Below are 5,000 nucleotides of genomic sequence, written 5' to 3' on the forward strand. Positions count from 1 at the left end.
CAGTGCCCGCCTTTCGACGCCACCCACAAAGCCTGCAGCCTCTGTCGACCATAGCACCCAATCTCCAGTGGCTCTGCCGCACGAAGCCGTGGACCGGCAATGACTCCACCCGCACCCGTTCGTGCACCACCCCAACCGCCACACGCGCACCTCCAGCGGATGAACGGCGGAAGTTTCCCGCACTCGTAAAGTGCAATCCACCCCTATAACTTGCGTTTCATGAAGAGTTATTTCCAATATGCGACATTCCCGCTGTCCCTATACATGAGCCGCGACCTGTACCACTTACGAGCGAGAGACGCGATCGCGTTGCTCACTGTACGGCGTCCGATACCGAGCCATCAGCATGTCGGTCCCCATGCGCGTTGCACTCGCACTCGCAGTCGCAAAAACGTGGGGCAAATATATTACGCGGAAGAGCTATAACAGACCGAGCCCCACTGCATGGGGGGAGTCTTTGTCACTAATGTACACAGATGGAACATTTTGGACTGGAACCAGATTACCCGTACACACGGCGCTGATTAGTAATCAATGCAGAGCCATCAAACTACAGCAAATATACACAACTGTCCGTATACATGCTGAAAGAGTCTGCCCACAATGGGAACCACACGTCAGCCAGACACTCTGATCACGCACCACTCTCTGCTTCTAACAGGCGCACATACAATATGTAAGCACCAGCATGGAACAACATCCAGTGCATCTTCTCCGCCACATTACACAATCCACACTATCACAACCAGAACAGGAGGTCCATGCGGAAAATACAATATCCCAGCCTTTCGACATCCACCATTGCGCAGACCAGGCACCAACACCCACACATGTCCTATACAACGGTGCACCCAACATCACAATAGTACCTCCTGTCACAGCGCACAAACAATGACATGAGTCAAAGACACAGGTCTCACACAAGCATAGAATTGGAGCGCCGCCTCTAATAAGCCAAAGGTGCATCCTGACGTGACAAATCTGATCATGTCACAAGCATTCACTTACTATAATCACTATCAACGAACCTGCCGCCCCCGCCCCCCCCCCCCTACACCTTTCCTTACAACAACGTGTAACCTAACCTAACCTAACCTAACCTATGTTGTACCTTAACCTAACCTATGTTGTACCTTAACCTAACCTATGTTGTACCTTAACCTAACCTATGTTGTACCTTAACCTAACCTATGTTGTACCTTAACCTAACCTATGTTGTACCTTAACCTAACCTATGTTGTACCTTAACCTAACCTATGTTGTACCTTAACCTAACCTATGTTGTACCTTAACCTAACCTATGTTGTACCTTAACCTAACCTATGTTGTACCTTAACCTAACCTATGTTGTACCTTAACCTAACCTATGTTGTACCTTAACCTAACCTATGTTGTACCTTAACCTAACCCATGTTGTACCTTAACCTAACCCATGTTGTACCTTAACCTAACCCATGTTGTACCTTAACCTAACCCATGTTGTACCTTAACCTAACCCATGTTGTACCTTAACCTAACCCATGTTGTACCTTAACCTAACCCATGTTGTACCTTAACCTAACCCATGTTGTACCTTAACCTAACCCATGTTGTACCTTAACCTAACCCATGTTGTACCTTAACCTAACCCATGTTGTACCTTAACCTAACCCATGTTGTGCCTTAACCTAACCCATGTTGTGCCTTAACCTAACCCATGTTGTGCCTTAACCTAACCCATGTTGTGCCTTAACCTAACCCATGTTGTGCCTTAACCTAACCCATGTTGTGCCTTAACCTAACCCACGTTGTGCCTTAACCTAACCCACGTTGTGCCTTAACCTAACCCATGTTGTGCCTTAACCTAACCCATGTTGTGCCTTAACCTAACCCATGTTGTGCCTTAACCTAACCCATGTTGTGCCTTAACCTAACCCATGTTGTGCCTTAACCTAACCCATGTTGTGCCTTAACCTAACCCACGTTGTGCCTTAACCTAACCCACGTTGTGCCTTAACCTAACCCACGTTGTGCCTTAACCTAACCCACGTTGTGCCTTAACCTAACCCACGTTGTGCCTTAACCTAACCCATGTTGTGCCTTAACCTAACCCATGTTGTGCCTTAACCTAACCCACGTTGTGCCTTAACCTAACCCACGTTGTGCCTTAACCTAACCCACGTTGTGCCTTAACCTAACCCACGTTGTGCCTTAACCTAACCCACGTTGTGCCTTAACCTAACCCACGTTGTGCCTTAACCTAACCCACGTTGTCCCCTAAAGTAACCCACGTTGTCCCCTAACGTAACCCACGTTGTCCCCTAACGTAACCCATGTTGTCGCCTAAACCTGCTCTGTAATTGTTATACGACTCGTTCAATTAGTGTAGTGTTGCCCACCCGCAACCCTCGCAATATAGTTCGCTACTCGCACTGCCCGCTCCCCTGTGTATCGCTTCATGTTAAACACCTTGCAAGTCTTGCTGACTTTCCACATGCTCCTGCTGTACACTGTAATGTGGATGGCAGCAGGACGTACATGCCGCCCCTCCCCACGTCCCCACCTTGCCCCCCTGCCTTCGCAAGCTGGTTGGTGAGAAGTTTGCATGTTCAATGCCCTTCGCATGCGACGTACTCAGGCTACGTTGTGGTGCGGCCTGTGTCAACCGTCCGCTAATGTCGTACGCGTAAACCACAATCTGTACTGCACATTCGTCCTTATGTACCGAATGATACATCGTGGCACATGTGTGACCGTACAACGACTGCGCCCAAAAACGGCGGACCATACAGTGCAAATATTGTGCACGCAGCTACGTGTCGTCTCCCTATGAGAGCTGGATTGCAGTGTGGTACGCCATAGAGACGTGTGGGAGGAACGGACGCCGTGGATGGCGATCAGCATGAGCTGTCTGTTGATGTATTCGGACCTAGTCGTCTCTCCTCACACACCGTGATGGCATGGTGCACCGCGTTCCATATCTGCGACATGCTACAGAGGCCGGTTGACAGTCGTTCGAGCAATGGACATCGCATACGTACGGGGGCCACCTTCCACGTATTGTCTAGGCGTGCACATTTTGTTGCGTGTATGTGGGCAGACGTAGTGTGGCGTGACACCTGACACAGGCATGCAATAATCGTTGAAGTTGCAAATGGCGATGGACGCCTGCGTTTTCTGGTGAAGTTACGCAAATGAACAAATGGTAACCTGTTGTGGTGCGGTTGTTCTCGCTAGGGGTGAATCGGTGATGGCGACGATAGGTTGAGGTACGAACCGGTTGTTCCAGCGATACCCACCATGCCGACGAAACTGAACGGCATCTGGGTGTGAAGCGATACGCGGCGGTGGCTGGGTGGGACCGTCCCCGGCCGGTGAGGGGGCGCCTCCCGGCGTGCTGGCCGCGCGGTGCGTGGGCGCACGCGCTACAGCCGGCTGGTGGGGGCGGCCAGTGGCAGGCGCGCCGGCCGACGGACGCGGCAGGCGTCGCAGCTGCGCGCCGGCGCACCCTGCGCGCGGCGCCGTGCGGCCAAAGTAGGTCCTCGCGGGCCCGGTGCGAAGCGCGGTGGACATCTTCAGTGTGCTGGTCCGATTGAGGACTGTGTGCGTTGAGGATGCGCTGCCGCCCGGCGCTCGGCGCCGCGACGCCGTCTGCTGCTCGGTCGCCCCAGCGGTTCTCGCTGGTGGTTTGTATCGCAGCTGTGCGGATGTGTTGGCGCGTGCGCTGTGCTGGGAGAGTTCGCTTCGGCACCCAAGTGGGGCTTTTGTCCTTCTGTGGCGCTGGCGTTGGAGCTGCCGGTCACCGTAGGTGGCGCGTGTTGTCTCCCGCCGGCAATGCCACGACAGCACGCTCCCGGGCCTCTGTCGGCAGCGGCAAGCTCAGTTGGGAGCACGGGTGGTCGCACCGAAAGCGTCTACTCGCCTAACTCCGGGCGATTGCGCCTCTCTCGAACCCGACCAAGTACTTGGGACGGCGCTGCGCGCCGCCGGGACCTGAGAGGGTTTCGAGGTGTATTGTGCAGGGGAGCTCAGCCTCCTCCTGTTTGCAGAATGATTGAGCGGACGCTTGCGTGTTCGCGCGGGCCCCCGGGACACACTCCCGGGCGGCCGGCTGCTCAGCTCTAGTTGACGCAGCTCCCTGGTTGATCCTGCCAGTAGTCATATGCTTGTCTCAAAGATTAAGCCATGCATGTCTCAGTACAAGCCGCATTAAGGTGAAACCGCGAATGGCTCATTAAATCAGTTATGGTTCCTTAGATCGTACCCACGTTACTTGGATAACTGTGGTAATTCTAGAGCTAATACATGCAAACAGAGTCCCGACCAGAGATGGAAGGGACGCTTTTATTAGATCAAAACCAATCGGTCGGCTCGTCCGGTCCGTTTGCCTTGGTGACTCTGAATAACTTTGGGCTGATCGCACGGTCCTCGTACCGGCGACGCATCTTTCAAATGTCTGCCTTATCAACTGTCGATGGTAGGTTCTGCGCCTACCATGGTTGTAACGGGTAACGGGGAATCAGGGTTCGATTCCGGAGAGGGAGCCTGAGAAACGGCTACCACATCCAAGGAAGGCAGCAGGCGCGCAAATTACCCACTCCCGGCACGGGGAGGTAGTGACGAAAAATAACGATACGGGACTCATCCGAGGCCCCGTAATCGGAATGAGTACACTTTAAATCCTTTAACGAGTATCTATTGGAGGGCAAGTCTGGTGCCAGCAGCCGCGGTAATTCCAGCTCCAATAGCGTATATTAAAGTTGTTGCGGTTAAAAAGCTCGTAGTTGGATTTGTGTCCCACGCTGTTGGTTCACCGCCCGTCGGTGTTTAACTGGCATGTATCGTGGGACGTCCTGCCGGTGGGGCGAGCCGAAGGCGTGCGACCGCCTCGTGCGTGCTCGTGCGTCCCGAGGCGGACCCCGTTGAAATCCTACCAGGGTGCTCTTTATTGAGTGTCTCGGTGGGCCGGCACGTTTACTTTGAACAAATTAGAGTGCTTAAAGCAGGCAAGCCCGCCTGAA

General features: G+C 53.3%; 1 non-coding gene across 1 annotated transcript in view; it reads left to right on the forward strand.

Moving 5' to 3' along the window:
- The first annotated feature begins 4,114 nt into the window (after window positions 1–4,114).
- Window positions 4,115–5,000, forward strand: part of LOC124741920 — a 1,909-nt gene continuing 1,023 nt past the window's right edge. The window contains exon 1 of the ribosomal RNA XR_007010133.1: window positions 4,115–5,000. This exon is cut by the window's right edge and continues 1,023 nt beyond it. This is a non-coding gene — a ribosomal RNA (small subunit ribosomal RNA).

The sequence above is a fragment of the Schistocerca piceifrons genome, unplaced genomic scaffold (genome assembly GCF_021461385.2).
Source record: "Schistocerca piceifrons isolate TAMUIC-IGC-003096 unplaced genomic scaffold, iqSchPice1.1 HiC_scaffold_2029, whole genome shotgun sequence".
NCBI classification, from domain to species: Eukaryota; Metazoa; Arthropoda; class Insecta; order Orthoptera; family Acrididae; genus Schistocerca; species Schistocerca piceifrons.